This window comes from Centrocercus urophasianus, unplaced genomic scaffold, assembly GCF_019232065.1.
Source record: "Centrocercus urophasianus isolate 14NV4802_14NV808 unplaced genomic scaffold, USGS_Curo_1.0 seq_20, whole genome shotgun sequence".
Taxonomy (NCBI): domain Eukaryota; kingdom Metazoa; phylum Chordata; class Aves; order Galliformes; family Phasianidae; genus Centrocercus; species Centrocercus urophasianus.
In genome coordinates this window covers 15,969,737-15,991,562 of record NW_024884756.1, presented here as the reverse complement: position 1 = coordinate 15,991,562, position 21,826 = coordinate 15,969,737, and positions in this window count along the sequence as shown.

The following is a 21,826-nucleotide window of genomic DNA, read 5'->3' as shown; positions in this document are numbered from 1 at the left end:
TTGAGTCCTTCTGAGAAGAGTTTACTAGGATACTCGGACATAATGAAAATAGTACATTGTGAAGTCTAGGCAGTTTGCTTTAGGGCAAACATATTTTTGTTGTGTCTGAGTTACTTTATTAAGTCAGTTTTTCCAGTAGTAGATCAGTTCTTTCATGGCAGAATAGCACAAAAATCTGCTATGATGCTTTTATGCTTCTTTATAATGGACAGTCTCATTTTACACATTCATTTAATTGTCTTCAAAACAGGTGCTGATCTTGAACATCTTAATCTAATGTACAATGGAAACAGTCTTATCATGCTAGTTCTCTCTCTTAGGAGACTGTTCTTTAAAATACAAATTCTTCATTTTCACAAAAGATCTGACAGCATTGTGCACAGAGAAAATCACTGAAAAAAAATATATATAAATTTGAGGGCAAAAAAAACAATATGATCTTATTCGTGGCCCATCTGCCTTTTGTTTGTTTCCTGTAAGTTGTAAACAGTTTGGTGTTGTCTCTGTTCTGCACTTGAATACCTCACGGCTAGCAAATCGGATCCTGAAAACCTCCACAATACAAATGTATGGCTCCTACTCAGTAACATACTGAATTATACTGATCTAATAAACATCTTTACAGATCATAATCTTCCCTATTTGGCTTGCACGCTTACTTTCCAATTTACTTCCCAAAGAAAGCTTTCAGAGAGGTTCAGTGAGTTTGGCTGAAATGCTGCAATGGATCTCATTTTGAGAAAGTACTAAATGTCTAAACTTCAGGAATCAAGTCTCTTTTAAATGTTTTAGAGGCACCTAAAGTGGAGGAGCCCATCCATACTCAATGCGCATTGTTTTAGCCTTCACCTATATGCATCTTCTGATTTTTTTCCAGTATATTTCTGATGTATGCAGATTTCCCCCTTCCTCCCCCACCCCTTTTTTTTTTTTTTTTTGTAGTTGTAATATAACTTAAAATTAACAGTAAAAATAAATCATTACATTATTGCTGGGAAAAGTGCAGGCACCACACATTTCTAACAATCTATAAATGAATTCCTACAAACTTGTTTATTGGATAAGTCTGGTCATAAATTGGCCAGGACACAGAACTTTATATGAAAAGAGCAGAACATTGAACAAAAACATTATAAGTCCATAGTATTAGATTTAAAGTAAAGCAACCACAAACTCCTAAACATGTATCCCAAAACTCACGATCTCTAGAATGAAAGGAAAAGACCACATCATATAACTGTCTTAGTCAGGCAATTCGTTTATTTAACTTGTTTATTTTTCAGTTAAACAAAATCCAAATATCTCTGGGGAAGACAATGCTAATAACAAACATAACCACATAGCTTTGTATATGAAATTCAATTTTAGCTTTAGTAGGGCCTGTCAAATTGGAAATTGTAGTAAAAAGCCAATAAACTTTAATCAAATTCTATCACACAGAGAGATTGGGCATTTTGGCTTTACTCAGGTCGCTACAGAATTTCTGGTTTGATCCCGAGTCCTGTTATAATAGTATATTACTTTGATATGTTTCTTAGATTTGGAAGGAATCTACTCTGTTTTTTAACAATGAAATTTCATATTAATTGAAGAAACCCTGCTTAACCAGTGCATCTGAGAAAATCAATGACTATTTCCCTTTCAATTTTCTGGTGAAGTTCAGAGTTTTCCTGAGCGTTATCCTTTCTCTACTGACAGAACTGCCACCAATTCCCAGTCACCAACAGTCACCAATAAGAACGTGACTGTCCTATTGGGGGAATATCCACCTGCAGGCCAATGATCTTAAATTTCTCCTGAAATTTCCAAAATTTCATGAATTCTTCCTTCTTTAGCATTGCTCACAAAAGTATGCACATTGACATCTATCTATTAATCCACTGTTTAACATGTGAAATAATTCCTTGTGTCTTCATGCTGCGCTCAACTATTTGTATTGTACTGACATCACCTTTTATCCTTCAGTATTCTTACACTCAAATTTGCAGTTTCTCTATTCTTTCAGCAAATTTAGGGCCTAATCCTTCATCACTGTCTAAATACCCAAAACACTACCGGGGTTCTGCACAGCTGTGGGTATCCCGAGGAGGAATAGAATGAAAAAAACTTGTTTTCTATGCCTACTTACTCCTATGCATCTGTGGACACATATCTCATAGATCACTCAGCAATTTTAAACTATTTTTTTCTACTATTTCCCATCACAATTCTTGCAGACAAGCAAAGTTACAAGGAAGTGTATAGGTTGTTCTATATTTACCGTTACTTCTGTGTTACCTGAGCTGTGTGCATGTCCAGGATATGGTTCTGTTCTCCTAATTTCATAACACGTATAACTTCAGAAGTGACAGTTTGCGTTGGGTGCTACACTGGAGAAATCCCACAGATTCTGATTTCTGCAGAAGATCAGACTATGCAAAGCTTTTCAATGCTCAAGGCAGTTAGAACTGAAAATGTTAAGCATGTCAAATACGGTGGGCACATCTGTTCAAAGATATTCTTGGGTACTCAGATGTTTCTGCACTGCCTTGCTGCTATACAAAAAGGCTTTTTGGTTATTAAGTTACAAGATGTTACATATAGATTCATAGTTTGTGATCAGTTCTGTCTTCAGATGAACACAACCTGCTCTTTGATTTAAGCAAGGTATTTTCTGTATTTTCTGTGAGGACATTTAGCTACCCTGTGCTAGAGGACCAAGCTCCTGCCTCAACTGAAATCATGGCAAAAAGCCTTCATATGCTTCAAAACCGTGCAGCAAGGCAAAAGGTAGCAGCAACCTGAATCTTTAACCTGGATCTCAGACAGGAGAAAAGGCACCGTACTGATGCTCACAACAGTAAAGTCACTTGCGCCATAGACAAAATATTTCCATTTGTGAAGGGGATTGCGTCTGGTCAGCTTCCAGAGCCATCTGAGGAAGATACTGGCTTTCTGCACACAGAGTCACATTTATCTCAATTCCAGAAGCAGGTATGATGTGAAGAGCTGAAAACTGGGATCACCATAGTTTTAAATTCTTTGTGTTTTTGAAAGAAGGATTCAAAGATCCACCCAGCTGCATACAATTAAGAGCAGCAGCTCAGCATAATAGGGTGAGGAACTTTTAATGGGTGTTTATAGGTTAAAATCATCAGCCCCTCTTTTAAAAAAAAGAAGCAGCAGAATAAGTAGTACCAGTAGGAGAGCTAAAAGATAACTCTGAATTCAGAACGTGCTATGAAGTGGAAGGCCTATAGTTCTTGAAGCATCGAAAGGCCAGAATACCTGCAGACCACCTCTGTGTTTCACTGTCACTAATAAGGAGAGTGAGAAGCCACTTTTTGAAAACTTGCCAAAAAAAATTGAATTTTTTTTTATTTATGAAATTTTTTAGCTGCTCAGAAGGTTAAAAACATTCCAACAAAAGGGTCTAGATCAAGTTATGCGAGACAAAAACAAGTATTTCTCCATAAAAATAGGTATGCCTTCATAAAGAGAAATACTTGCTAGGTTAAGGTGGGAATTTAGGGAATAGTATTATTTGCTTTTTTTTTTTTTTTTTGCTTTTTTTTTTTTTTAAGACAGGAAATACTGTTTAGGCATTTTATATAGGGGGTTCTGCATCTGTGAAGGGATAATTTGCTCTAAAATATGTGGGCAACCAGCCTAAATTCTCTAATTGAGCAGTTTGCTTATAACCCCGGGCCATTAGGTGAATGTAAACTATTACAAGCTTAGTAAGAAAATAGTCCCATTAGGATTTTTGTATTTGTATATGGTTGTGGGTTAGTGTGACTGTTTCCAGAATGATGGATTAATGAAAAGGTCTTTTTTTTCCTGAGTTTTCAAATATCTGCTTCGAAATATCCATGCTTGAATGAGGCCGTAGAGTTCTCTTTCTATCAAGAAGTACCAGATCAAGGCTTAACTGCAAGTTCTAGTGCAAGTTACCTGGGATAGCTTTATAAAATTAATATTCCTACAGAAATGTATAAATCAGGTTGGGCTCCATATTTCAAAAACTCTTTAATTTTGAATGCCAGCTATTAATGCAATCAAAATATCCTCTGTCTGATGAGAAACCTACATTCTTTCTGATAGCATACCTCATGCTTCATACATACAGTTCAACTGCTGACATTAGGGTGTCACACAGACTGCTTGTAGTCTCACCTTACAGTGAGGAAGGAGACAACTTTATATGCAGCTTCTTCTATACTGCAACTATTAAGTCCCACATTTGTCTCTGCACAGTCCATCTCTCTGTTGATGACTCTATTTGCTTTAGTCTATTGCATTTTACATTGATGGCTGCTGTAAGGGACTGAGATATAAGATAGTAGAATACTAACAGGAAACATAGCTTTAGTTCAAAGTCATAGGAATAAATGACTTATAAGTACACATGAGAAGTCAGCCCTAAATTCCCTGATAATTTCCAGTTATCCAGCCATCCTCACACAAAACCTGACAATCAAGTGCTGTGAGAAACTCGTGTCTATGAAGTGAGCTAAGTCCTGCCATAGCTCCGATGCAAAAGAAAGTAAAGAAAACATACGTCTGTCAATAGCACTGAAGTTGCAGAGGAGAAATGAAAGCATGGGGTAGGCAATTCTCCACGTGAGCTGAAGGAGAAGAGAAGCATAAGAACAGCACAGCATCCTTCAAGTGCTGGAGAATGTTCACCTAATAGACGATATGGTATATCTGAAGTCTACCACTTGTCATGTAAATTGATGTGTAATTTTGTCAGTGCAATAGAGATGGGAAGAATTAAAGGAGAAAAAAAGATATTTTACATACAGCATAATTAAAACTGAACCAAAGCTTAAAAAAAAAAAAAAAAGCTATGTGCTGAAATCAGATTGCTTAGGAGATTCACAGAAATAACCTCAATACAAGCTTAATATAGAAACAAGGATCTGTGTTATTAAAAGCAGAACCATCACATGGCTTGTTCTGCTTCTCTTGCAGTCTCAAAACTGTGTAAGTTGTTGCTGTTTGCCCATTATATTAGTAATATAACAGACTTTGTTCGATAAGTAAGAGTGATAAATAGGAGATCTGTTTTGAGGATGCAACAAATTTAACATCACTGTGAATCCAATAAGTAAAGCACAAACAAGAACATTGCTACGCAGTAAGCAGGCTTTAGAAGTGCAGTGAGAAAGGAGCTCAGCGTACCAGTGTAGGTTGTATCCAGATCTGATATAGATGGGAAAGAAAACCAGTAAAGTGTTTAAAAAAAAAATAACATTTTTCTCACAAAAGCCATTGGAGAGAGGTGAACATTTCAGTGCTTTTTTTGGAAAGCTTATCATGACATCACAAACACATCTGCTTCTAACTTCCCTCCTCACACACAAATGCTTCCCCAGTCAGTTTCACTTCGTCATCCTTCCTGTCCCATGCTGTCTGCGCAGTGACTGGCAACTTGTGAAACCCAGAGAAGCAGACCAACGAAAAAACCTTTATCTGCGGTATGCCTGGCATTGTCTCAAACAGTCACAAGATAAAACCATTGCCATGACAACAGGCTAACGGCTGAAGATATTGTTGGAGGAGGGAACCCTCAGGAGACAGGGCGGCCTTGCTTTGGCCAAAACTCCCTGTTCAAATAGAGATGCTGATTGCAGAATTTTGACTGTGGAGCTGTTGACAGTGAACTTGCTGATTGTGAATGCCGCAAATCTAGCAGGCATGAAAGGATGTCTAAGAGAAGCTCAAGGAGGCTTCAGAACCTTAGGACTTCTGGATGAGCACTGTCACAGACATAGGACTGGTCCTGTGGCTGGACCAGCACTGGAACACAAACTGGTGGTTTCTTCCTCTGTGCATCCCTATTCCCCTCCCCACCCTTCTTTTTCCCTCATAAAGCTGCTAAGTAACACAAGGCTTATTTCAACTTCTTATAAAGTTGTACAGTTCATCTGCACAGCTTGGATAGATAGAACTGTAAGAGTGCCAACACTTAAGATAATTGTAGCACAGAGATTCTCATTAAAATTGATGATTGTCTTCAGACTCTGAGTATCATTTTCACTGTAATCTAACCAAGGGAATTTGTGAAACTGGTCATCCCTCCCTCCCTTTATGGGCAGAGTGTGATTGCACAGGGACTTGTGACACTGAGAGAAGCCAGGTCCCAGTCACGTGGCCTGAAGCCACAATTACAGGCAGTAAAAGGTAAGTCCATTCAAATCCTCTTTAAAGGTGAGTAGATGCAGTACAGCAAGCACATATGTCCTGAGGGGGCAAAGAATCTTCAGTGCAGGTGGGACATTCATGAGAATTTGCTACTCTGCCCTTGAAAATTTCCTCTCAGGAAATACAAGGCGTAATTATTGGGAAAGTTGGAATTAAAAAAACATGCCTAATTGAAGGACAACCCTTCTGCTAGTTGTAAGTTGTTCATCTACAGCAACTAGAAACTTTAGGATAGTTTTACTGTGTATATGTTTGCTTGCTTTTCACTTCGGGGGAAAAAAAACAACCTGTCTTTTATGAATGTGATGGCTTAACTCAGTGGTGATTTTCAGACATCAATCAAAGGCAGATACACAGCATTCCATATGAACAGTGTAAGCCTGGATGCCAGAGACAATGGACAATAAGGTCTTCTAAGAGGTGTTAGAAACCGTAGCTATAAGGAGTGCTATTCACATACTGAAAATGAAGATTAGAACCCATGTGCAGATTGTTTGAAGGCTTTAACTGTAAATTCAGGAACTTTGCAGTAGTCATGAATTAACTTGCAGTTGTTCATTCTTTTTTCTTATTATGCCATCAGATTTCCACCAACCTTTGTATTTGGCTCCATTTTAGGCTCCAGTTTATGCCACAGATGAATGGCACTGATGATGCAGGTTGTCTCTCCAAAAGAAATGAAGGTAGGGCAGGTACCAACTTCTCACAAGAAGGCTGCTATTCAGATGAGCCTGAGATTGTCCTTCTCAGAGCTACAAGCACTCAGCATGTCCAGTAGCTACTATTAAATTTCCTGGCCTCTGCCTCGTCCCACCTAGTGTCCATCCTTTAGAAACACGCTCTATGGCAATATGGAAACATCTCAGTTTCCATATACATGATGCAAAGGTTTCTCTTACTCAAATACACAGACACTGCCTCTCCTATTCATCACCTTGCCCTACTCAGCCTTGCTGTCTCTCAAGTCATCTGTGAGACACTGCAGCCCTGAAAGTATGGGGCAGGAGGAGAGTTTTGCTCATGTCAGTGCTTGTGCAAATCCTCCCTGGCAGCATTCACACCCTCCTTTCTGTGCCCTCTGACTGTCCTTCTAGGAATGTTTGCAAAACATGGAATTAGAAATAAACAGTGCAAAACATATCCAGCCGGTGTATGTGTATCAGGTTTCCTAAGCAGATACCCAAAAATCTTTTAAGTCACGTTAATTACATACAATTCTCTAAGAACTATAACCAAATAGCCTTGGAAAGAAAATATCAAAGAATAACATCATAACATTTTGTCATGAAAGCAAATGACTAGTTACTATTTTACAAGTTCAAAGAAGGAACTTCAGGTGCTGAACAGTTCTTAAAACTAAACCACTTTTCACTGGAAAGATATCAAGTTAGTTGCCTTCAAGAAAATTACTTTGATATGCCCCATAGCATTTCTCAGACAAGACACTGCTCAGGACAATCTAAAAGCAAAATAACTGTCAGTTGTTAATTTTCTTGTACGAGAAGGATTTGGCAAAACAATGATGTGAAAAGAGAGATACCATGAGCAAATGATTTTTTAATGAATCCTCCATTGTATTTCTACAAAACTCCAACATATCTTTCCCCTTCCTAGCTTTCCCATAACCTGCTGCACAGAGGCTGGGGGTGAGCCTCATCCCTGACGAATGCAGAACAGGGCTCTGCAGTGATGCTGGCTCAGGTTTCTGCAAGGATCACGCTGCACCACAGCAACAGTGAGCTCTCTTTGTGGTGTGTCCCATCTGCTGCTGCCCATCTGCAGCCATGTTCTACCCTTAATCTCTCCTCAGACCTTTTGACTTGAAATCTTAGCATAATTGTAGCTTTAAACTGCTCTTTGAGATTATTTTGGGAGTACAATGAATTCACAAGAGATTTGATTTTAAAAGTGCAGCCTGGATATAAACCTTACCTACTATGTAGTCGTACCGTGGATACAGGAACTGTATCTAGCTTAAACCCAGGGAAGAAAGCCTCAGGATCAAAGCCAGACTTTGTAGACATATTTAATTATGTATTACTGGTAAAGCAATAAAAGCTTACAATATGGGCTCTATTCACAAAAAGGACATTGTTTTGTCATGTTCTTCTTGTAAATTCCTTAAGCATGACTCAAAGTGTCATTTTACATGAGATTCATAAAGACAAATGTCAGTTCTACATGGGTGTACCAATGTGTTACAGAATTTAATCAAAAGCAAATGTGTATGTTGAAATCCTATGTGTCATTAAGAGCGTTTTTGCCCATAAATTGGAACTCCTATTATGGTCAACAGACTGAACTCCTATGCAATAAAGCCAAACTAGGCCTTCTGCATTTCCTGAAAAAGTATAGCAAACTATATATAAATGCCATTATTAAAGAAAACGTTCTCTGAGGGAACTATTATCTCAGGGAAGTACTTCAGGAAGAATCTCCATACTTCGCATTCCTGCTTCCATTTCAAGTATTGTCAGAGAAGAGGTCTTGAACAACGTGTGGAGCTAGAGCATCTCTTCAGAGAGTTTGGTCTTCTTTTTATGAGAAACAGAAAGTTAAAGTACCTGGAGGGTCAGGAATTTCTGCTGGACGACTTCAGAGGCAAATTACTGGGAAAAAGCAGAAGGCCAGCAAAACAAAGCTAGGTAGAAGCCAAGATGCTGGGAATCACTAACAGCACTCTAAATATTAATTTTCAAAGCTATTGTAGCAATGCAATAAAAAGATAATAGAAAACTTGCTTTTTAATTGTAATTTAGAGCATTAAAAATGTAAATAAACCAGAACTCGTACAGATATGAACTACAGTTATGGCCGAAGAGGAACTCACAGGAAATACGAATGCTGAGATAATCCTTAATGTGGCATAGTTAATCTCCCATCCTTTTATGGCTATGTATCAAAGCACACAAAGCTGTACATCACTTAATTTCAGTTAGTGAAGAAAGCCCCATAAAACAGAGTTTACTGATAGAGGGATAACAGTGAGTAAAAAAACATTCAGAGGAAGACTACAAGGAAGAAATAAGCAGCTGAAAGACAAAACAACTCAGTTTGAAATAGATTTCAAAGGGTAGTTGAAAAAACTGCCAATTGCACAGCCAGGAAGCAGCCTGACAACACACATTCAGAAAGCAAAGGCAATCACTCACTACTGCTGTCTTGTGAAATACTTTTCCAAACATATGTATGCATTCCACAGGCATGGGCAGCAAGCGGTGCCTCCGCAGATGAAACCTAATGTTTGCCTGCCCATGACAGAGATGTCTAGAAGGTCAGTTTTAAAAGATTGAGTAATAATGAGCTTCATTTGATTCTTTCAGTACAGAACACATTCAGAGCTTGGTTCTTAATTTTGATATACATCTTGTTCGATTCCACTATAAAAATCTTCTGTATTGCAAAACTGGGTGAAAGGCAGATTCTCTGTTTTCTTTTGCTATTTCTGTCCAGGCCTCTGAACTTCCCCTGGGAACGTGACAGGTAAGTTGTCTTCTCTACCAGCTTTCCCACACACAGCCATGTCCTGCTGCAGCAGAACACCTGTCCTCCAGAAAATTGCCATTGGGCGACTCTGAAGGAAAATTACCACTTGTTCGGATGCTGCTGACAATGGCTCTGAGTCAATGGACTTGTGTGTATTTAGGAACAGATATGCCCATGTCTGCATAGAGCACTATACTTTCTGTAATTTTTCATTTAGGGAATTTACTATGTACAAGTCACATGATCAATCTTTTTATTCTTTCTTTTTCCCTGAAGCCTGAGTTTGAGTTCAGTCCAGGTAAATGTAAATTATCCCACAGAAAATTACATATAGCAACTACTAAGAGAGATCAGATGACAACGTATGATGAAAGTTTCAATTAGACAGCATCTCTACTTTAAATACCAGCCATTACAGGACTAAAGACCAGTGAACACTGCCTTCAGTGGTGTCTTGGGAAAGCAAAATAATTCTTTTTTCCAATTTTCTAGAAAATACTTCTAACTCCAATTTCATCACATTTGCCACCAATGTATCTATGTAAGCCTTTAAAAAACACTAAGTTGTTTTCCTTTCCTCAAACTTGAATGAAGTAGCAAAATAGTAGGATCTGTAAATCTTCAATTAGATGCTGCACAAAGAATATCTTCTGATTAATTGCCCATATCTCATCCCTTACTATTTAACATAAGGATTATTTGAAAAAAGTTTAGGATTATTAACAGGAAAGCATAGCCCTCTTTGGCTTAAATGATTAGGGGTTTGTTTCTGTTTGGTTGTCTTCAGTTATTTACTCAGTGTCTGTTGCTGGTTTTTCACTTTCTGAATAACTGTTACTACCTTATCACTTCTACAGCATTGCTCTGAGAATTTCTAATCTTCCAGAGCTTGTTCTTCAGCTATACCCAAGGTCTCTCTACATCTAAGGCTACAAACACCACCTTACTAGGAAGTGATGCCTTTCTACCAACTCACATGCCTTTGTTGTATCAATTGCTTAAAGCAGAAAGAAATGCTATTTAAGAAAATTGTCCTTTCTACTTATTCTACTGAAATCACTGAAGGAAAGACACATCACCATTCTATATATTTAATAGTAAGTGTAATAAAAGAAAAAATACTCCTAAAACATATTGTAAACAGAGACAGATCTGCATATGTGAGAAAGGGCTGCTGGCTTTCTGAAAAACATGAGGAAGGATGATTTACCCAGCAACCTGATGGGATAACCAAGTTCTGAATTTCCTAGTGATGTTTCTTATTCTTCAACAACCCCGCTTGTTTTTGACTTCTCCATTCTGTGTGGTTATTCTATGTGCTATAGGAGCCTTACACAAAGCACAGAGTCTTCAGAATGATTTCTCCCCAGTGAACAGCCCCATCCCCTGACCAGAAAGCCAATCCCCAGATCTGCTGCTCTGGGCCCAACAGGCAGTCCAGCCAGGCCAGCAGCACACAGCTGTTGTTCAAATCCCCAGCCTAGGAGACATGAGCTCACATCAGGGTAGCTCTAGCACCAGGTGCCTCGACACCTTTAAGTGGGAAAACATCTTCAGAAGCTACTAATGGAAAAGGGGGCTTGGTGCAGAAATCCAGAAAATTACTTTTTCCAACAGCGAGGGGGAAAAAATCATTCTTACAAGCAGAATTTTAAGTAGCAGGCTGCATCCGTGACATTTTTTGAGACTACATCAAGACAAAGCATGGTGACCAGTGGTCTTGACTGACCCAGGAAGGTAGTTCTATCCATCCCTCAGAGATACATGCTAATGAGGAGTTCAGCTAGTCCCTGGGGCAAGGGGCAGCAGCAGAAAGGATGATGTGTTCCCCTTGCAGTGCAGTGCTGCTATGTCTCCATCTCCCAGAGCAGCTGACAACACATAAATTGGATATCTCTTCAATGACAGATTGCACTTAATATAAATTTCAGGAAATGCAAATTCTAGTCAAAGCGCTAGATTATCACTTGGACTTAATTTAACAGCCAGATTTCATGGAGATAAAAGAATGAAATTACAGCAAATCAGAAACATGCAACAATGGAGCAACTGAGTGTATCCTATTCCACGGTAACCGAAAAAAAAAACAATTGCATCCTCATGACAAGATCAGTTTGATACTGAAATAGGGCCAGTGTAAGCTCTACATAATAAGAGAATGACAAACTTAAGCAATAAAATCCAAGACAGACCAGGCAATACCTAGGCTGGAATAAATACAAAATAGTTCCACTGTCATAAAAGGACCCATATTACTATGAGCCATAAAATATTACTAAGACATTTCTCCACCAGAGCAAAAAAAAAAATATTGCAAATCAACATTCTTCCAGCAACTCTAAACCAGATTGTTTTGCACCATCCACAAGCCTGGAACCAAATGTGTGTTTGATATTCTTTGGTGAGGGCAGAGTGCTATTTCAAACTCCAAAATACTTCTCATTACCGTGTTTTTTCAGCTATACCTGAGGTCTATCCACATGTAAGCCTACAAACAACATCATGTAGGGAAGTGAAGTGTTCGTACTATCTCAACACATAAACACACCCCTAGTGCAGTAGCATCTATTTATTAAAGCTTTACCATGCTAAGCCCTGGAGGCTTACTTTGTACCGCTCCTTCAAGAGCGCTCCTTCCCAAACCAGCTCTGATCCAACTCTCCTGCACACTCCAGGACTGGGAGCTCAGCTTCCTCTACTTCCTCCATTCTTCCAATGGAAAACCCAGGGAATGCAGTGTTTCCAGGAGTAACCAAGCTGTACCATAACCAACCAGCAAGAAATGCAGGGAGTTTTAAGACAGTTACAACGGTTTCCAAGCACATCTCTTCTGGGTATCATAAATTTCTCTCATTTACTGAACAGGTAATCCCATGAACTCTCAGCTGGGGTACTCAGCATCACCCAACAGTAAATGAGAGGAGTTTATAACACACAAAAGAAACGGGCAGGTGAGTAGCCATACAAGTATGCAAGAAGCACACGAACCTGGTTGAAGAAGCTGTAAACTAGTTTTCAACCTGCTTTAATATTGGCTTAACAGTCGAAAGAAAAACTTTATTATTGAAGCAAAGTTTAATATGAAGTTTATATTAAAGCTCTGTTTAAATAATACAACTTTTTTTTTCTTCTGGTTGTTAAAACTATTTGAAAGATGACTGAGAAATGTTTTCACACTCCTGCCTTGGCCTCTCACCTGCAAGTGTCACAGATGTCTTTGCAGCAACACAGCAACCATTAGGGCACAGATGAAAAATATCAGGTGGAATGAAAAATGCATCAGAGAACTCCACAACATGCAATAGCATGCACCACTGACAACATATTCACTTCTCTACAAATCTGTATGTTGGCTTAGCTGTGTTGATTTTGAGGCCATCTCTGACTTCTTTTGAGTTGCATGGCTGGGCTGGCAGAATATCAAAGTTCCTTTTCCAAGGAGATAAAGACTCACCCGGGGAGCAGCATGTTCTACTGATGACATCGTAATGTAGCCTCTTTGTTTCAATAAGAAAATAGTTCACTTCAGTAAACAAAGAAAATGCTTTCAATAGGAGAGGAGAAAAGAGAGAAAGGAGAGCCACAGAAGCTGAGTGATGTGTGGAGGCCTCTCCTCTCATCTACCCACCAGCAGAAGTCATGGGTTGTGCCATCATGTGCAAGCAGCACAAGCTGGCAGTGCTGGGACTTGGCAGCTACATCCTACATATTACACGAGTTTCCTACTTCTGACAACTCTTGATCAGGCTTATAGGCTGAAAGCCTTTCATAGCTGGTGCCCAGGAATTTGTCAACCAGGTTAATTCGCCCAGAATGAATCCAGGGGTTAGCCAGCAAAGGGAAGCACAACACAAAGTGGGGGACATCCAAATTAATTTCAACAGGTGTCCACACCTCGTGTAGAAATCAGGGCTGTAAATGACCATCAGGCTGTATCCCATTGAGCTACTTCATCACCACGGCCAGGCAACCCAGCCTACCACTCAAAGGAGCATGGGAGACAAGTTGTATCCCAAATCCTTGTTTATCCCCACACAGTCTCAGCTCGTGAATTCCATCTAACACTTAAGTAACGCTGAGGCATTTCTTTCCATACTGATATATGTCTACTAACTCTGTCTCAGGGATAATGAGGCAAAGGAGTGACTTGATTTCATTTCCAGTCACAGGATCAATGAGCTCAGCACTTGAACATCCCAGTCCCAGCAGTTCTGCTCTGCAGCCAGCTGAAATATGCATAGAAAGCACACACCAAGGATGACCAAAAATTAATCAAGAACTAATGGAAATTCCATACCTTTGGAAAAGGATATGGACTCGAATGACTTGACCTGTCTAGTTTGTCAGACAAGATGGCAATTCAATTATATCATGTCATTCCACGGGACACAACAAGGACCACTGCAGAATACTTCATCCAGCAGAAAATCACTATCCAAAAAGCACAGACAGTTTCAAATATATGTCTAAAATGCAATCAAATGGAGGCGCTCTTGAGCTAGCTTTGCACTCCTTGTGCTCGCAGGTAGTTGGCAGCCCACCCAGGGCAGCGGGGTACTCGTCAGTGTATAACTGCTCCATCAATAGATGGTGTATGTGCCAAAGTTTCTTGGATGGCTCCAGCTCCACACCCAGTGCTTCTGTTCCAGCTACACCCCCGATTTATTTAAAGGTCACCAGAGTGTGACTGCGCAAGATGCAAAAGGGCAGCGCTCTGGGCCCTGGCTCAAAGGAGGCTGAGAGTGGGAGGATGCTGTTTGTGTTTGCATTCATGCCATGTAGCTCTAATGAGTCACTCTGATTGTCCAGAGTGAGAGACACATTGCAACATGTTGTCTCAGCTCATTACAGGACCAGTTATAATGAGCCTTTAAAAGGCTATAATCACAGGATTGCTAATGGACCTGGGTGATGTTTTCCCTGACAGATCTTTCTGTAGGTCAAGTGCTGATGCTGTTGGCAAGTCAAGTACAGATCTAAACACTTTTTCTGTAATGAATAGCTAGGAGCAGGGCATTGCCCAAATTGACTGCAGTCACCTGCTTTTCCAGTGAACCCTTGTTTTCTTTACATGAGGAAGGGCAACCATAGTAGATTCAGAAGAAAACATCATTTCATTTAGTTGGAATGGTTGGAATGTTAACATGTTATACAGCGTGCAAAAGGAGGAATGGTCCCCTGTCCCAAACAACACATGATTCAAACATAACCAAAATGCATAGTGTTTTTTGTGGTTTATTTCCTACATTTCCCTTCAGTATTTCTGCAGCCACCATGCAGCATCCTTGCCAGGCAGTGGGACACAACTCATGAAGCTTCCCTCCAGCAGCTCAGAAAGCCCCCTTGCTGGCAACATGATTGACTTTGATCCCTGATCTGAGGTGGAGCAAGGGGGCATCCAAAAGAGCAGAAGAAAAAAAAAAAAAAAATCCACAACCTCTCCATTTAGTGTCACACAAGAAACCCACAGCAAACTTCACCTGCATTGCTTCCCCGACACCTTGCCACAGTTGCTATATTTGTTCGTCTGCATTATTTTTGACTAGTAAGCAGCTGTTCACAAATCTGTCAAACCAAACTGAAGTAACAATTTAACTTGTTTTCCTCTAATTGAGACATTTTCAACTTACGGTCAAAGGTACTTTTCCTGACAGGCACAGCCATGAAACAGATTTTTTACAGAGGCTCTTTCTCTAGCTGTGTCCAGTTGCTGCCTTACAACATCCAACAAAGAGCTGCAAAGGATCTTTTAGAAAGAAGTAGTGATGTTCCAAATCCACAAGGAAGCTTCCTCAAGATATGTGCAAGAACAGAGCAACTAAACAAAAGTACTGATATTTCTCAAAGATAGGGGGAAGCCTTTAAACATTATTACCCAAAATGAATCATCTATAACCACTTTCACACATACAAATATGATAATTCGGAAAAGCTTCCTGATGTTTGCACGCTGCTTTACAAGAGAGAAAGAACATTTTACTCTTCAATAGGCTGACAACAGGCTGAGTAAAAAGGTATGTGTGTGCTTTACCTCCGACATATCAGGAGGGATTTTTAACTGGACTACTTCTCTGGAGTACAGGGAGAAGAGCGGAAGAGATGGAGGTAGAGATAAGTTTTGCCCTGGATTTGGCTCCCAGAAATTCATGATCTGCCCCATAACAAGTTGCGGAACTGTAGGCATACTCAGCTACTCAAGCAGAGCATCCTGCATTCAAGAATTGTACAACCATCTATGAAAACTTGCATGGAATTCCAAATTTACAGATTACACAGGCCTATCACAAAATGTAAGTAATGATCTGTAAGTTGATATGTGAACTGAGATTAAGTTAATGAAAGCTAAACGAAACTGTAAGTTAACTAAGGATCATTTCTGGCTAAACAAGTGGCTAGCTTCAAGACATGGTAGACAAGTATCAACACAGTGTGTTAGTAAACACTGGGACACATTACAGCACATGACATGCTTCTCCCCAAATGAAGAGCATCACACCCTGACTCTGTCATTTGAATGGTGCCACCCAAACAGTAACGTGCACAGACAGAAAGGTGTGACCTCCAGCATTTTGGTAAGTAGTGTGTCATATGTTAATATATAAGTTATGGCCTTTGCACAACACTGAACCTATTTAAAGCAAAGCACTGCCTGCTGCAGAGTCATGCTTCCGTGTTCCTGAAGAACAGAGTTAACCACTAGATAAAATCGCAAGGAAGAGAAACAGATATGACAAAGTGCTGCTACCCTAGGAGCAAGAAGCAGCAATGCATACAGGTCAAGTGGATTTGAGATCTCAGCTACATTATTTGTGATTGCAGCAGTCATAAATAGGGTAGGAGAAATGGTGAAATATATATTATATATCTGTCTTTCTGATGTAGCATAAAACTGACATCTTGCCCATTTCTTGACATTAAAGACCCTGCTGTTAAGTCTGCTTTTTTTTTTTTTTTTAATTTATCATGGTACAAAAAGGTTATTTTTCATGGAGTAAAATTGTAGGTTTCTGGAAGTAAAACAACATTTCTAAATAGATATTTTAAGAGACATTGTCAACCAAATAACGCTTTATAAGGCTCTAGAAATGATTCAGTGTCTGTCTGAAAAAGCAACTTCTATTCACTTCTAGCTCATGGAAATTTTGCTATTCTCTCCATGAAATAACTACTTTTTCCTTCTCATCCACATTTCAGAAAAAATAAGTCACCTTCAGATGGTTTAAGAGCCTACCATGAGAAACAGGCCATGAAGATTTAGACGGACAGGACGGATAGTGAACAAGACCCTCTATCCTTATAGAAAACTATGTTATTTTCCTTCGAAAATACCAAATCTCCTCAAACCAAACTCCTGCGCTACACTTTCTCTGCTTTTTCTTAAGATTATCTCATGCAGATTCCCAAGACACTTACTTCATACATTTGTTTAGATAATGAGTGATAGGCAACTCTGTAAAGAAAATATGATTAAATGGAAGTACAACTAGATCATATATTAAAACACATAACCCTGTTCTCTTACCCTCTGTGCTTTGTATGTACAAAATCCACTAAGCAGTAATACCACTCTCAGGCCCTTTTTGTACAAACACAGGAAGTGACAAATGAAACATGAATTTAGTATTTTTGATATAACGTTTTTAGCTGGCAAGCCTATGAGAAAACTGAAAGTGTTACAGCCTTCCCAATGGCAATTGCCCAAACCCCAAGAGTTGGATGAACCCCAAAAGCTGAAATGACACCTCTGATACATCGCAATGTTTGCTGTCCAAATTTTAAATCTGAATGGATAAAATGATCTCTGGGTCATGTTTGGAATAGTTGTGTGGTGTGACTGGAGACTCATCAATGCTGCAGTGCAGCCAGAAGTAAATCTGGGAGGCACTGAAGTAACTGCAGTGAGCCTGTGGAACTTGGTAAAGACCACACAGCAGATTGCAGTTAGCCCTCTGACCACATTTCCTCCTCACATTTAGATGAGCCAAAGCCTTTATGCTTCTTTCTAAAAATATCTTGTTTCTCTCCCAGTGATAATCATGCTTTCTCCTAATATTTATGTTTCCCTGGTTTGGGCAGTAAAACTGAACTTGTGGAATATAAAAAGCAAACTCTTCAACCAAAGCCAAGATACATCCCCCTACTTTGTGCTCATAGTATCCCAACAGTGCAAAAAGCAATGGGCAAGGGTAAAGCTACCACAAATGGGATTGCTTGATGTCATGCAGGAGCTCAGTGCCTCAGCATGCCCTTCAACACTACATCAGCTTTAGCAGTCCTTATCTTCCTTGAACACCTTAATCAGAGTTCCACACATAAACTTCCAGCTCCTCAAACAAGCATCATCATCTCAATAAATCCATTCATCCTCCTATCACCAGTGCTGCCCACTCATCCACGTTCTTAAGTGCTACATCTACCCTTTCCTTACACACCTCCAGAGGTAGTAACTCCACCGCTTCCCTGGGCAACCTGTTCCAATACCTCACTACTCTTTCTAAGAAGAAATTCTTCCTCATATTCAACACAAATGAGTAAGCCTATGGCAAACTGAAGCAATAGTCCACGCTTTACTTATTTATATAAGGAGAGGTCACTGGCTGATTTGTTAATCTTGGAGGCTACATGCAAACAGCTATTTCAAAAGCTGCCTGAGGAATCAAGTATTCAGGCCTTGGGAACTGCCACTCTTAAAGTGATTTATGAGGCCTTATCTCATTGCTAGGTAGGGCTGCACTATGATGCAGGCATGGATAAAATCCTGATCTTTGTTGCTAAGCAAATGGCTGATGTACAAGGTCTTCTGAAAGTGCCTGAGTACTGCACAGTGCAAGCTTGATATCAGTAAAACCCAGCCATATTCTGGACAAGTTAAACAACACTGGAAATGCCTTACAAAACAGGGTGCATGGCAAAGGAGACAACGGCAGTACCTTCTAGTAGAATACAAACCCTACAAGAACAATAGCAAGTATAACAGAAAGAAAACTCACATACCACTTCTAATGACCAGCCATTGTTGAAGTGCAGTCTCTACCCAGGGAAAAGCTACAACCTTGGCTGCTAACCCTTAAATGAGGGGTGAGGAGGGGTGGATGCTGGCTCCACCCCCTCTGGTCACTCAGGTGCATTGTTTGCACCTGAGCTCCCTGGGTTAGCCACACCTTCTCACCTCATGCTCAATCACTGGTTCAGGCTGTGACCTGGCAGTTCCACTGTGCAAGGGAAGGAATGGTTTCATGGGATAGATGAACAGTGCCTCAAACAGTGTAATTCAACCTCTGCCTTACTACTGAACTCCTGTAAAATGGCAGGCACGTCATTTAAATCCAGCTTTTCATAGTTGGGTACAAAGAGTAATTTCCATGTTAAGGGCTCCAAATCACATTCAACATCTTGTTTTACAAAGCAATGAGAAAATAAGATTGCTAGATATATTAAAGTATCAGCGCAGTGTCATCTGTGGAACATAGAGTGTCACATAGAGTGCAGTTTTCATTTGTCCCCAAACTGTGTGTCCCAGTTAGAAGACAGAGTTAAATCCTCACTTTACATAGTCATACTGAGTGTTTTTGTTTATGTTTGTGGGGTGCACTGCGATGGGAATGAGGAGAAAGATGCAAAGCCCACTAAGGAAAGTGAGCTGAGCCCTGCACTGGCAGGAAACATCGATGTGGGTCCAAGACACTTTGTCATTATTTACTCAGCAAAGTAAACACAAACAGAAACGTCAGTAATATATATTTTTAAATGGGCATGACCTGGAGTATTTCAGACCAGTTTTTGAAAGGCTTGAAATATCTGAGGTGCGGAACTAGTTAAAATCCTGGTCAGAAAATGAAGAAGGTTGCCTGAAAGAGCATGCTGTGGTGTCCAAGAGCAGAAGAAATGAGTTCCAGACTGCTTCTCCACCTGTGTTAGCATTTTGCATGGAAAAACAAACTGCTTTGAAAAATGTATAGGGAAGCAGGAAATCTGGAGTCTAAAATACGGCAACATACACAAACCCTTGCTTTATAATTGTACGCACTGTAGACCATCTGTTTAGCAGTTAAATACACTGCTATTTAAATGAGTAAGTACATTTAATGGACGAAGTATTAAGATCACTGAGGGGTGAAGTTTTATATTTGCAGTATGTAAATGCCGGAGTGGAACCACTTGTACATTCTCAAAGCTACACACCTTTAAAATAACTAAGAAAAATGACTACTTACCTGCTGCATACCAAACCTGGCTCCTTTTAGGCAAATCATTACAAACTGGAATGGAATTGAAGCCTGATGGTCTCTCGGCCTCCATTCCAGAAGTGTAAATCAGGCTGCGCTCAGCCACTGTTGTTGTGAACTCTTTTAACGCATAGAAAGTGAAAATCAAGGGAAGGGATGGTTTAACAGGTTTGCTTTGAGTATTCATTGTCATTTCAATCATCTTTTAACTAAGACAGGAGCGGAGAGATCTTTCCTAAATACCTTAACTAATACGTTGTCAGTGTTTAAAGAACAATTACTTTCAAAAATAATATTTTTTAAAAAAAAAGGAAGGGAAATTAGCTGATATGATCAAGCCATATGGCTAATGTAATTGATTTGTTCGGATTTTTTTAAATGATGAAAAACAAAGCCGAATCGGCAGCGTAATATAATTTATGCGTTTTACTGGAGGTGATACGTTCTATTTAGTTCGACAACAAATCGCGTCTTCCCAGTGTCTAAAATGAAATACGACGAGGGAGGGCCGCGCTGGGCCCTGAGCACACCGGGCCCTGGAGAACGAGTTCCGAGCAGCGGGGTGGGGGATCCCGCAGGGGTCTGGCCGGGGGATGCCCCCGGGCCCGGGCTGTTCCCTGGGCCACGGCTCGGCCCCGGCCCCTGTGCAGCTCCGCACCGCCTCTCCGAGCCCTTCTGAAATTGCTGCCGGAACTTGGATTCGATCCGTGATTTTTAAGACTTGCTCGCCGTCAAACCGAGCCGATATTCCTTTCTGGTTGAGTCATACTCAGCAAAACAGACCGGAGCCATAATAAATCTGCGCTGGAAAATGTATTTGTTTGTTTCTGTTTTTCTGCTCTGAAGTTTTTCAGTCCCTTCCTCAGTTGTCTGGAGGATGCGTTGTGTCCTCCGCCTGATCACTGCTGCGCGGGGGCTTCCGAACATGGGCTGAGAGCGACTATTTTGTCAGGGACAGTAAAGGGAGGAGATCTGGGGAAGTATAAGCTTCGTTTTCCTGCACGCTCAGTGGGCTGCGAGAGCGGAGTGCGACAAAAGGGCTCCCAGCACATGGCGTGGCGTGCACGGGGCCGGGGCTCTGCCCCGCTCGGAGCACCGCAGCACCCTGCACGCAGCCCTCCCACCTCGGGGTGAGGTACCCTTGCTGGCACGTGTGTCCAGACAGAACTGACTCTGATGGGCACCTTGCACTGGAGGACAGAGAGTTCGGCCTCTGCATGCCCAGTGGAGTTGAATTCAATTAGGCAAAAGCCTCTTTTGAGTAGTCTGGAAACTATAGACGCGGCTTAACTGATCACTTCACTGCTGTGAAATTCGTTCCCATCGCTAATAAGTGCAGGTCTCATTAAGGTGCTCCGAACGGAGTTTTTAATAATGTGTTAATAATCTGTGCCCATTGGTCGGGAAGGGAAGGCTTTGAACCCAGCTGGGGCGAGACGGAGCGGGCGGAGCCCGAGCGGGGGGGGGGCACAGCACGGGCAGAGCAGGGGGCAGAGGAGGTTTCTTTTAGACATGTACACGTATATAATTAAAAAAATGAAAAAGAAACAAAGAAGACTTCCAGACAGAATTTGTCTTTTTGCAAGGAGAGCACCCGCTATGCGGCTGGGATGTGCTCTCCCAACCGGGACAGCTCGAAGTGCACGCGGGGCCGTACCCGGAGGGCGCAGAGCTCCGTGTGCCCACAGCGTCCTCATAGCCGCGGGCGGTGGTCGGAACCCACGCGGGATGATGCCTTCAGCCGCAGAGATCATCCGTGATTAATGAGTGATGGGGAATTTGGTTTCACTCCCCACACCCACCGGGCTGCACAAGGCCTTCCGAAATTGCTTTTCTGGTTGTAAGATTGACTTCCCCACCTCGTCTCCTTGGCTCGTTACTATTATCATCTGGGTTTAAATTTCTCTTTTTAAGCAGTGTAATCT